This window comes from Watersipora subatra, chromosome 4 (assembly GCF_963576615.1).
Source record: "Watersipora subatra chromosome 4, tzWatSuba1.1, whole genome shotgun sequence".
Classification (NCBI taxonomy): domain Eukaryota; kingdom Metazoa; phylum Bryozoa; class Gymnolaemata; order Cheilostomatida; family Watersiporidae; genus Watersipora; species Watersipora subatra.
This window is the reverse complement of record NC_088711.1, coordinates 40,472,221-40,485,295: the sequence shown is the minus strand read 5'-3', so window position 1 is coordinate 40,485,295 and position 13,075 is coordinate 40,472,221. Positions and strand designations below refer to the sequence as shown.

At 32.9% G+C, this 13,075-nt stretch overlaps 4 non-coding genes across 4 annotated transcripts; all 4 read right to left on the bottom strand.

Moving 5' to 3' along the window:
* Positions 1 to 6,549: 6,549 nt before the first annotated feature.
* Positions 6,550 to 6,621, bottom strand: Trnah-gug (transfer RNA histidin (anticodon GUG)). The gene has a single exon. It is a non-coding gene; the product is annotated as a tRNA-His (tRNA).
* A 1,323-nt stretch (positions 6,622 to 7,944) lies between these two features.
* Positions 7,945 to 8,016, bottom strand: Trnah-gug (transfer RNA histidin (anticodon GUG)). Its single transcript has one exon. It is a non-coding gene; the product is annotated as a tRNA-His (tRNA).
* A 3,144-nt stretch (positions 8,017 to 11,160) lies between these two features.
* On the bottom strand, positions 11,161 to 11,232 carry Trnah-gug (transfer RNA histidin (anticodon GUG)). Its single transcript has one exon. It is a non-coding gene; the product is annotated as a tRNA-His (tRNA).
* A 1,193-nt stretch (positions 11,233 to 12,425) lies between these two features.
* Positions 12,426 to 12,497, bottom strand: Trnah-gug (transfer RNA histidin (anticodon GUG)). Its single transcript has one exon. It is a non-coding gene; the product is annotated as a tRNA-His (tRNA).
* Between the last annotated feature and the right edge of the window lie 578 nt (positions 12,498 to 13,075).

Sequence of the window (13,075 nt, the reverse complement as noted above, 5' to 3'; positions counted from 1 at the left end):
GAGGGTACAGCCTCTGCATCTAGACTTTGTGACTGTGACAGGAGTTTCAGAATGCTGAATTAAGGTTTACACGTTTCATATTTCTGTAGTGCTGATGATGTTTTAGCAAATGTTAGGTTGTTTATAAAGCTGTGGTTGTTACTGCTGCCGACCAAATCAGTTAAAGGTAGCTTAAAGGTTGACTTGCAACAAAATTCACATTACAGTTCTTTGGTATCAAAAGATTTACCATGTTTTACTTTGTTGTGTTGTAGGTGCCAATTATGTGGAAATGTGATTACAAGCTCTTAAAATCTCCATAACAAAAAGCCGCCGAAGATTTGAATCTGTCTATTTCTCTGACGTCGTCATTACATTTGGTTATTGTCTTGTCATGTGATGTTCTCATGTAAATTGAAAAGCCAATAAAAAGCTCAGTATAAACTTATCATAGTATACTAGTTTATGACAAACACTTCGGGTTTTACTGAAGACCCCGTATCAAATATAAATGCTCGCTACTTTACAGTTTTGTTTCGGCTTGATTTAATCATCAAGTCGTAATCTGATCATGTGACCCAATACTTCACAAATAATTTTTGCAGCACTTTTTGATTATCACATGTGACCAACAGGTTCGTCATGATTTTCAGACAATGATATGTACTTCTTCGAGCTAAGGTTAAAAAACTAAACGAATTTTTCTGGTAAGTTATAAGATATCAGTGCTAAAAGTGACAAAATTACAAAGACGACAAAACAGACGCGTAAGAACAATAGACATGGTTTTATTGAAGGTGTGAAGTATATTTATGAAGATATTTTGACGAATGAGGTTGCATGAAAGTGTAAACAGAAACCATCTACCACAACTACGTCCCATTTGAGCCGTTTTGGAAAGAGAATCCAAACTACGGCGGTCTCGTGTGGCTGCGATTAACTGTTTGTTTTTTGTTTTTAAGAGCTTGTTTTCACATTCCTACATATTTGGCACTTACAACACAACAGAGTAAAACATGGTGAATCTTTTGATACCAAGTAACTGTAATGTGGATTTTGTTGCAAGTCAATCGTAGCTTATAGCCTGATTGAAACACTTTAAAAAAATTATGTTTTAGAGTTATGTTACTTGATATGTACAGTTATGACCGTCTTCTAAATACACTTAATGCTGAAGAGCTGCATATGTTTTTAGATAGTTACTGTTTAAAATACTCAAATCGTATCTCTAATCTGTCTGACCATCCATTACATACCTACTTCTCAAGAAAAACCTCTACATCTTATACAAGACACCAGCATTTTGCCAATTCACATTCTAGAACCTTGTTATGCTGAAAGAATTGTTTCTTCTGATACGAATGATTTTACTTTGCCATTTTTTAATATTTTGTTTCATGACATAATTTGCTTTGAACAGCATTGACCTGTGATAATAAAATTTACACCTATTCAAGCTTTTTCTAAATGAAAAAAATGGAGTTGTTATGACCCTTTATTAAAGTTGTCTGTGTGTCCAGCTCTTCGAGGCAAGAGCAGTAAGATGTCCTATTGTCAAGTACTTGATTAACTTGTATATGGTAAAGCTTTGTATGTAAAGTTACTGTATTATTGGTAAATTGGCACATTGTAAAAACTACTCAAGTCTTCCAATCACTAATTCAATGTGCATTATTGAAAAGTCCATGGGAAATCAACTCTGTTTGAGATGCCTGACGTTAATGGTTTCTACATTTGGCTAAATTGGTTATACATATACATTTATTTCAGAACACCCTGTTTAATCTGATATTTTTTATTTATTTGCTTCCTCTATGAAATGAAGTTAAATTCATTCCACCCAGACTTTTTAACCTAGACTCTGGTATTCCAGTGTTACAATTTGCAACTCATTATTTAGCTTTGGTTGCCATCCATCAACAGGAAATTATATTGGTTTAGATTAATTTGTTAATCATTAGGGGGATGAGACACAGTATTCATCTTGGAAAAATATTTGAAAAATGAGCACATACTTTCCTAATTTAACATATTTAGCAAGATTTATTGTTTACTAGAAGTTACTATAAAATGGAAAACTAGAGTGAGAGTCTCTAGTTTTATTAACTGTATTTCAGAGTTAGAAAACTGGCGAGTTGACAAGCCTTATCTTTAATGCTGCTTTCTTCTCTGTTGCTTACTTGGTTAAAAAGTTTATGATAAATCTGTACAGTAGAAGTAGAGAATTAGGTTCCCTATTTCTTATTTTTATTGCTTTTTCATAATTTAGGTCTACTTTCAATACGTCTTACAATCAACATGAAGTTCTTGGTAATCCTTGTTATTCTCTGCATTGTTCTCCACAAGACAAAAGCTACTTTCTATGGTGGTGCAGGATTTGTTCGATTTGAATATATACACAACACCCGTGTCTTTATTACAAATAACTACACATCGTTAACTCATCGCTAACAATGTTATATTCTGTATTTAATGAAAAAGTATAATATAATATCGGTTGTTTTTGCTAAAAAGTGATTTATATTGTAAATAGAGCTATAATAATCTTCAGTACACCAAATTCTAATTAATAAGGTAATAAAATATTTTATATATTATTTCTTTTTCTTTTCATTACAAACAACTATTTATTGTTAGCTCATTGCTGATTATTTTATACGATATACTTGATAAAGTAACACATTGTTTTAGGGTTGGTTTTAACAGGTTTGGTTACAATCTGTTCAGCAGATTCGAATACGGTTCGGAAGATTAAGAGGAGGATTTTGTCGTTGATATGTTTATGATTTGGTCTTTGTAAGTATCTGAGTATGGTAAGTATCAACAATAATCGCTCAAATCGTAAAATGTTTTTCACATCATGTTTAAAGCTACGAACAAATCTCAGTTTTCGTAAAATAATAATTGTGTTTTCAAATGTATTTTTATATCCAAATATGGTCTAAAATCTGATTAAAAAATTACTTGATATGAAAATTTAAAAGAAATACTCAATATATATCTGAATGATGCTTTTAAAACGTCAAACTTTGTTTTAAGGAATTGACTGCTAAGAATTGATTAATTTACTGTATAAACTTTTATCCATATATTGTTATATTATATTGTTATACTATATTGTTATGTTATATTGTTATATTATATTGTTATATTATATTGTTATATTATATTGTTATATTATACTGTTATATTATATTGTTATATTATATTGTTATATTATACTGTTATACTATATTGTTATATTATATTGTTATACTATATTGTTATATTATATTGTTATACTATGTTGTTATATTATACTGTTATATTATATTGTTATATTATACTGTTATACTATATTGTTATATTATATTGTTATACTATATTGTTATATTATATTGTTATATTATACTGTTATATTATATCGTTATATTATACTGTTATATTATATTGTTATATTATACTGTTATATTATATTATTATATTATTATATTATACTGTTATACTATATTGTTATATTATATTGTTATATAAAGTATAGTATATTAAGTATAGTATAACAAAATATTATATTGTTATATTATACTGTTCTATAAAGTAACTAATGTAGTTCAGCAAAAAAGCTATATATATGATTTTATTATTACAGACTAATCTGTAAGGAGATCGATCGCAATACAGGAACCGGACTCATTTAACCATTCATCTTACCTCGACTGGCGCTGATCAAAGATGCCAGACAACAGGTCCTCAGACAACGTACTTTCTATGTAAATATGCTGCTTGCTGAAATTGTTGTTTTTGTTTGAACAGTGAAACTGTTACCTTCTGCTTCGTCATTCTAAATATACAGTTTCTACAGTATTCTGATGATCATCTTAATACTTTATCTGATTTTAATAAGTTTTTAGGATATTAAAATAATGTTCAGTTGTCGTATTCACTGACATTCGAATGAGTAAAAAACTTTCTGCACGAAAAACATGGCATATCAACAAAAATAGTTTTACAAGGGTAAAACATTCATTTAAAAAAATGATGACTGCCAAGTTTCAAAACATGAACTTTTTTATAAAATAAAAGCTATGCTTGTGTGTCAGAAAAAAATAACACCTCACATACGATTCGAATTTGCATGTTGATGTTTGGCAGGCAGGGACACGACAAATTGCACCACACAACTACCTTGCTGCTCAGGGCAATAATTGTGCAAATAGCACCTGATGATCGATCTCTTACGGCAGACGGAACTGTCAGGGTACCAGATTGAACAATAAAAAATCCATAAAATTACTGTAGAGTATAATTGGTAAATTGTGTTCAGACGGGCTCATAAAATGAATTTAAAAAAGAATAAAGTGTACACAAGCTGGTTGCTAGCATCTGCCAGTAGTTTGCTTTTTCAAAACTGTTTATTGAATTTTATATTTTGCCATATCTAAAGCGGATCACCAAAATTTTTACAACTCATAAGGTTCTTTGTACTTGCAGGTTGTCCATAACCTTGGCCTTGGCAAACATTTTTTTTTTGTTTTTTCCATTTCAAATGAAAAGCATCACTAACTCAGATGTGTAAAAACAAATGGTTTAAAATTGCTATTATTGAGCTTTACAAAATTTGCACTGGTATTAATATAAAATATAGGTTCTGCATCAAACGGCTAAAATGTTTGTGCTTATAAATATGTCATAGATTTTTTTCCTTGTCAACCTATAACATACAAATCGGTTTTTTAGTGTTTTTGAATACCAGCAACAACTTTCAACAACAGTAATCTGTGAGAAATAACAATTCATCAGGGTTATAACGTGTAATAAAGACTTTTGTCCTCATATAGTCCACCAGCTAACTTGACACCAAGACCGCTTGTATTCCAATGACACAACAACAGGTATGACAACCAATTAGGTAACAAATGACATAACCACTAGGTAATAAACACAGAGACAGCAATCCATGAGCTAGCAATACTTGTACACAGAAATGAGTAATAGTATTGCATGCAGTACACAAGAGTAATGATATAGGCTTATAAAATAAAACATGCGCGCAGAGGTTACTATATATACATAGAATACATAACGAAACTAATAAAATTCACACTTTTATAGACTTATCATTGATTTAAACTCGGTGTTGAATTAGTTCATTGTTCTTTCATGTAAATGAATTTGGTGTCTAGTTAAACATAAAAAGTTAGTGATATTTTTTGCAGTGTGTTCTCTTGTGGAAAACTTTAAAACAGACTAAGGTCTATTATTATGGCTGGGAAGACAGACTAACAAGACTATCGACAGAAGTACTAACGGCTTGCTACTAAAATTGCGAGGATATTTTTTGCGTTCTAATGGAAAAATTTGGTAGCAAGACATTAAAATGTCATGACCAAAATTCAAACCTTGGTTTCCACAGCCACAATGCAAAGGACTAACCAATAATTGCTTTTGGAAAGTCGGAGATAACTTTAGTAATTTAATGTAAAGTTTTTGTTATCAAATTAATAGAACGCCATGTCCAGGTTTCGAACCTGGGTTCTCAGAGCCAAAACATTAGGTATTAACCTCAGTACTATCATGGCTTACTTTCAAATTTGCTGGGATGTTTTTGTATTCGATTGTGAAACTTTTGTCAGCAAAACAAAACCAAAAAATAATTCTAATAAAAAACAAAATTAATAAATAATTGCTTTTGGAAAGTCGGAGATAACTTTAGTAATTTAATGTAAAATTTTTGTTATCAAATTGATAGAATGCCATGACCAGGTTTTGAACCTGGGTTCACAGAGCCAAAACTTAGGTATTAACCTCAATACTATCATGGCTTACTTTCTAATTTGCTGGGACGTTTTTGTATTCGATTGTAAAATTTTTGTTAGCAAAACCAAAAAAATGCCAAGGACAAGGATGACCAGGATTCGAACCTGAGTTTTAACAGCCACAAGGTGAAGTACTAACCACTATACTACAATGAGTTGCTTTAAATTTCAATGGAATGCTTTTTGTATTCCAATGTGAAGACACTGTTAGCAAGAAAATAAAATGCTTTGAACAGGATTTAAATATGGGTATTCATGGCTGCGATATAAAATACTCACCACTATATTATCAAGGGTAGTTTTAAATTTACTAGAATGCTTTTACTGTTTTAATAGAAAATTTTTGTTATAGAAACTAAAAGATGCCATGAGCATGATTCAAACCTGGGTTTTCACGGCCACAACACGAAGCTCCACTCACTATACAATCATGGATTGCTTTTAAATTTACTGGGATGCATTTAGTGTATTACAAATGCAAAGTGTTTTTAGCAAGACAATGAAATGCCAAGACCAGGATTTGAACCCGTGTTTTCACGGCCACAACGTGAAGTACTAACCACTACACTATCATGGCTTGTTTTATATTCACTGGGATAGTTTTTGTACTCTAATGTAATTTAATGTTAGCGAGACAATAAAATGCCAGGATTCGAACCCGGTTTTTCATGGTTGCATAATGAAATACTAACCACAATTATATTATCATAGTTTTAAATTTGATCGGAGGCTTTTTTTGCTTTAATAGAAAAGTATTGTCATAAAAATAATAAAATGCCATGACCAGGATTTGAACCTGGGTTTTCACGGCCACAACGTGAAGTACTAACCACTATACTATCATGGCTTGCTTAATATTTTACTGGAACTCTTTTTGTATTCCAGTATGAAGATTAGGTTATCACGACAATGAACTGCTTTGACTAGAATTTGAATCTGGGTTTTCAAGGCTGCAACATAAAATACTAACAATTATAGGATCATGGCTCACTTTCTATCTTGCTGGGAAGTTTTTTGTTTTCTGATCTAGAAGATTTGTTAGCAGAACACTATATGCCATGACTAGGAGTCGAACCTGAGTTTTCTCGGTCACAACAAAAAGTAGTAACCGATCTTCTATAAAGGCATGCTTTCAAATGTGTCAGGATGCGTTTTGTATTACAAATGCGGAGTTTTTTTCGCAAGATTATAAAATGCCATGACAATGATTCGAACCTGGGTTTTCACAACCACAACGTGAAGTACTAACCACTATACTATCATGGTTTGTTTTTAAATTTACTGGGATGAATTTGTATTCCAATGTAAATTTTTTTTTAGCAAGACAATAAAATGCCATGACCAGGATTCGAACCTTGGTTTTCACGACATCTACGAGAAAAACTAACCGCTATATTATCATGGCTTGTTTTTTATTTACTGGGATTGTTTTTGTATTCCAATGTGAATTATTTGTTAGCGAGACAATAACATGCCATGAACAGGATTCGAACCTGGCTTTTCATGGTTAGATAATGAAGTACTAACCACTATTATATTATCATAGTTTTAAAATTGCTCGAAGGTTTTTTTTCTTTAATGGAAAAGAAATGTCATGAAAATAACGAAATGCAATGACCAGGATTTGAACCTGGGTTTTCACGGCCACAAGGTGAAGTACTGACCACTATATTATACTATCATTGTTTACTTTCAAATTTACTGGGATGTTTTTGTATTCCAGTGTAAAGTTTTTTTTAGCAAGACGATTAAATACCATGACCAGGATTCAAACCCGGCTGTTCATGGTTGCAACATGAAATACTAACCACTATTATATTATCATAGTTTTAATTTTGCTCGGAGGTTTTTTTGCTTTAATGGAAAAGAATTGTCATAAAAATAATGAAATGCCATGACCAGGAGTCGGAACTGGGTTTTCATGACCACAACGTGAAGTACTAACCACTATACTATCATGGCTTGCTTTCAATTCTGCTGGGATGCTTTTTCAATTTAGCTGAAAAAACTTTGTCATAAAAATATTAAAATGCCATGACCAGGATTTGAACCTGGGTTTTCACGGCCACAACGTGAAGAATTAACTACTATACTATCATGGCTTGCCTTCAATTCTGCTGGGATGCTTTTTCGATTTGGCTGGAAAAACTTTGTCATAAAAATATTAAAATGCCATGACCAGGATTCAAACCTGGGTTTTCACGGCCACAACGTGAAGTACTAACCACTATACTATCATGGCTTGCTTTAAATTTTACTGGAATGCTTTTTGTATTCCAGTGTAAAGATTCCGTTATCATGACAATAAACTGCTTTGATCAAAATTTGAATATGGGTTTTCATGGTTGCAACATAAAATACTAACCATTATACTATCATGGCTCAGTTTTAAATTTGTTTATGAGCTTTTTGTTTTTCGATGTAAAAGCTTTGTTAGCAAGTCATTAACTGCCATGAACAGGATTCGAACCTGGGTTTTCATGACCACAACGTAAAGTACTAACCATTATACTATCACAGCTTGCATTAAAATTTACTGGAATGCTTTTTGTATTTCAGTGTAAACATTCTGTTATCACGACAATAAACTGCTTTGACTAGAATTTGAATCTGGGTTTTCAAGGCTGCAACATAAAATACTAACCAACATATTATCATGGCTCACTTTTCTCTTGCTAGGAAGTTTTTTGTCTTCTGATCTAGAAGTTTTGTTAGCAGAACATTAGATGCCATGACTAGGAGTCGAACCTGAGTTTTTTCGGTCACAACAAAAAGTAGTAACCGCTCTACTCTAAAGGCATGCTTTCAAATGTGTCGGGATGCTTTTTGTATTACAAATGCGGAGTTTTGTTTCGCAAGATTATAAAATGCCATGACAATGATTCGAGCCTAGGTTTTCACAACCACAACGTGAAGTACTAACCGCTATACTATCATAGTTTGTTTTTAAATTTACTTGGATGTTTTTTGTATTTTATTGTAATTCTTTCATTCGCAAGACAATGACATACCATGACCAAAACTAAAACGCGGGTTTCATGGCAACAACATGATATAGTGCCACTGCGCTATCATTGCATGCTTTTAAACTAACCGGTGTATCTTTTGTAATCTATTGTAAAGACTTTCTTACTAAAATTATAAAGTCTTTTGACCAGGATTCAAACCTGGGTTTTCACAGCCCCAACGAGAAAGAATAAACGCTATAATATCATGGCTTGCTTTCAAATTTGCTGGGATGCTTTTTTTAAGGGAACAGAAAAACTTTGTCATAATAATAATAAAATGCCATGACCAGGATTCGAACCTGGATTTTCACGGCCACAAGGTGAAGTACTAAGTGTTACAATAATGATCACGGCTTGCTTAAAATACTTACTGGGCTGCCGTTTGCATTCCAATGTGAAGTTTTTTTTGCAAGACAAAGAAAGGCTAAGACCAGAATTCGGAGCTGGGTTTTTCTCGGCTGCAACATGTAATAATAACCACTATTCTATCATTGCGTACTTTCAAATTCACTGGGATGTTTTTGGTATTCCAATGTAAATATTATGTTAACAAACAATAAAATGCTTTGACAAGGATTCGAATCTGAATTTTTATGGCTGCAAAATAAAATACTAACCACTATATTATAATGGCTCACTTTCAAGCTTGGAAATATGTTTCTTGTTTTCCAATGTAAAAACTTTTTTAGCAGGACATTAACTGCCATGACCCGGATTTGAACCTGGGTTTTCACGGCCACAACATAAAAGACTAATTAATATAATAATTATCGTGGCTTGCTTTTAAATTCACTGGGTTGCTTTTTCTAAATGATTGGAAAGATCTTGTCATAAAACTAATAAAATGCAAAGAATGAAATTCAAACGTGGGTTTGAACAGCAACAACATGAAGTAATAACCACTATACTATAATTGCTAGCTTTCAAACATTCTGGGATGCTTTTTCTAATTGATGGGAAAAGCTTTGTCGTAAAAACAATAAAGTCACAAGACCAGGATTTGAACCCGGTTTTCACGACCTCAACGTGAAGGACTAACCACGATACTATCATGGTTTGCTATAAATGATACTGGAATTCTTGTTGTAGTCCCATGTGAATATTTTGTTAGCAAGACAATAAATTGCTTTGACTAGTATTTAAATCTGAGTTTTCATGGTTGCAACATAAAATACTAACCATTATACTATCATGGCTCAGTTTCAAACTCGCTTAGGAGTTTTTTTGTTTTCCGATGTAAAAGCTTTGATAGCAAGACATTAAATGCCATGACCAGAATTCAAACCTGGGTTTTCATGACCACAACGTGAAGTACTAACCACTATACTATCGTGGCTTGCTTTAAATTATACTGGAATGCTTTTTGTATTCCAGTGTAACGATTCTGTTATCACGACAATAAATTGCTTTGAGTAGAATTTGAATCTGGGTTTTCAAGGCTGCAACATAAAATACTAACCACTATATTATCATGGCTCACTTTCCAACTTGCTGGGAAGTTTTTTGTTTTCTGATCTATAATTTTTTTTATCAGAACATTAGATGCAATGACTAGGAGTCGAACCTGAGTTTTCTCAGTCACAACAAAAAGTAACAACCGCTCTACTTTTAAGGCATGCTTTCAAATGTCTCGGGATGCTTTTTGTATTTCAAATGCGGAGTTTATTTTGCAAGATTTTAAAATGCCATGACCAGGATTCGAACCTGGCTTTTCACAACATCAATGTGAAGTATTAACCACTATATTGTCGTGGCTTGTTTTTTATTTACTGGGATTGTTTTTGTATTCCAATGTGAACTTTTTGTTAGCGAGACATTAAAATGCCATGACCAGGATTCGAACCCGGCTTTTCATGGTTGCGTAATGAAATACTAACCACTATTATATTGTCATAGTTTTGAAATTGCTCGGAGGCTTTTTTTACTTTAATGGAAAAGTATTGTCATAAAAATAACAAAATGCCATGATCAGGATTCGGAACTGGGTTTAATCGGCCACAACAAGAAGTACCAACCACTATACTATAATTGCTTGCTTTCAATTCTGCTGGGATGCTTTTTCTATTTGGCTGGAAAAGCTTTGTCATAATAATAATAAAATGCCATGACCAGGATTCGAACCCGTCTTTTCATGGTTGCGTAATGAAATACTAACCACAATTATATTATCATAGTTTTAAATATGATCGGAGACATTTTTTGCTTTACTGGAAAAGTATTGTCATAAAAATAATAAAATGCCATGACTAGGTATCGAACCTGGGTTTTCACGGCCACAACGTGAATTACTAACCACTATACTATCATGGCTTGCTTTCATTTCTGCTGGGATGCTTTTTCGATTTGGCTGTAAAAACTTTGTTATAAAAATATTAAAATGCCATGGCCAGGATTCAAACCTGGGTTTTCACGGCCACAACGTGAAGTACTAACCACTATACTATCATGGCTTGCTTAATAATTTACTGGAACTCTTTTTGTATTCCAGTGTGAAGAATCTGTTAGCACAACAATAAACTGCTTTGACCAAAATTTGAATATGGGTTTTCATTGCTGCAACATAAAATACTAACAATTATACTATCATGGCTCAGTTTTAAACTTGCTTAGGAGTTTTTTGCTTTCCGATGTAAAAGTTTTGTTAGCAAAACATTAAATGCCATGACCAGGACTCGGGACTGGGTTTTCATGGCCACAACATGAAGTACTAACCACTATACTATCATGGCTTGTTTTCAATTCTGCTGGGATGCTTTTTCGATTTGGCTGGAAAAACTTTTATTGTCATAAAAATATTAAAATGCCATGGCCAGGATTCAAACCTGGGTTTTCACAGCCACAACGTGAAGTACTAACCACTATACTATCATGGCTTGCTTAATAATTTACTGGAACTCTTTTTGTATTCCAGTGTGAAGAATCTGTTAGCACAACAATAAACTGCTTTGACCAAAATTTGAATATGGGTTTTCATTGCTGCAACATAAAATACTAACAATTATACTATCATGGCTCAGTTTTAAACTTGCTTAAAAGTTTTTTGCTTTCCGATGTAAAAGTTTTGTTAGCAAAACATTAAATGCCATGACCAGGATTCGAACCTAGGTTTTCACGACCACAACGTGAAGTACTAACCACTATTATACTATCACTGTTTACTTTCAAATTTACTGGGATGTTTTTGTATCCCAATGTGAAATATTTTTTAGCAAGGCAATAAAATGCCATGACCAAGATTCGAACCTTGGTTTTCACGACATCAACGTGAAGTACTAACCGCTATATTATCATGGCTTGTTTTTTATTTACTGGGACTGTTTTTGTATTCCAATGTGAACTTTTTGTTAGCGAGACAATAAAATGCCATGACAAGGATTCGAACCCGGCTTTTCATGGTTGCGTAATGAAATACTAACCACTATTATATTGTCATAGTTTTGAAATTGCTCGGAGGTTTTTTTTGCTTTAATGGAAAAGAATTGTCATAAAAATAATGAAATGCCATGACCAGGATTCCGGACTGGGTTTTCACAGCCACAACATGAAGTACTAACCACTATACTATCATGGCTTGCTTTCAATTCTGCTGGGATGCTTTTTCGATTTGGCTGCAAAAACTTTTATTGTCATAAAAATATTAAAATGCCACGACCAGGATTCGAACCTGGGTTTTCACGGCCACAACGTGAAGTACTAACCACTATACTATCATGGCTTGCTTTAAATTTTACTGGAATGCTTTTTGTATTCCAGTGTAACGATTCCGTTATCACGACAATAAATTGCTTTGACTAGTATTTGAATCTGGGTTTTCAAGGCTGCAACATAAAATACTAACAATTATAGGATCATGGTTCAGTTTCCATCTTGCTGAGAAGTTTTTTGTTTTCTGATCTAGAAGTTTTTTTATCAGAACATTAGATGCCATGACCAGGATTCAAACCCGGCTGTTCATGGTTGCAACATGAAATACTAACCACTATTATATTATCATAGTTTTAATTTTGCTCAGCGGTTTTTTTTGCTTTAATGGAAAAGAATTCTCATAAAAATAACAAAATGCCATAACCAGGAATCGGAACTGGGTTTTAACGGCCACAACAAGAAGTACCAACCACTATACTATAATGGCTTGCTTTCAATTCTGCTGGGATGCTTTTTCGATTTGGCTGGAAAAACTTTGTCATAAAAATGTTAAAATGCAATGACCAGGATTTGAACCTGGGTTTTCACGGCCACAACGTGAAGGACTAACCTATATAATATCATGACTTGCTATCAAGCCTGCTGGGA